General features: G+C 50.5%; 1 non-coding gene across 1 annotated transcript; it reads left to right on the top strand.

Annotated features, from left to right (window-relative positions):
- The first annotated feature begins 70 nt into the window (after positions 1–70).
- On the top strand, positions 71–189 carry LOC114578797. Its single transcript, XR_003699747.1, has one exon. It is a non-coding gene; the product is annotated as a 5S ribosomal RNA (ribosomal RNA).
- The last annotated feature ends 19 nt before the right edge of the window (positions 190–208 follow it).

Below are 208 nucleotides of genomic sequence, written 5' to 3'. Positions count from 1 at the left end.
GGAATGAAGATGCGTCAAAATCATCTCTCCACGGCGTGAGCTTAAGAATAATTTGAGACCATATTACTACGGGTGCGACCATACCAGCACTAGTGCACCGGATCCCATCAGAACTCTGCAGTTAAGCGTGCTTGGGCGAGAGTAGTACTGGGATGGGTGACCTCCTGGGAAGTCCTCGTGTTGCACCCTTTTTTTAACCGGCCATCTC

The sequence above is a fragment of the Dendrobium catenatum genome, unplaced genomic scaffold, assembly GCF_001605985.2.
Source record: "Dendrobium catenatum unplaced genomic scaffold, ASM160598v2 original_scaffold_160927, whole genome shotgun sequence".
Lineage (NCBI taxonomy): Eukaryota > Viridiplantae > Streptophyta > Magnoliopsida > Asparagales > Orchidaceae > Dendrobium > Dendrobium catenatum.
Note: the sequence above shows the minus strand (reverse complement) of the source record. Positions and strands in the feature narration are given on the sequence as shown.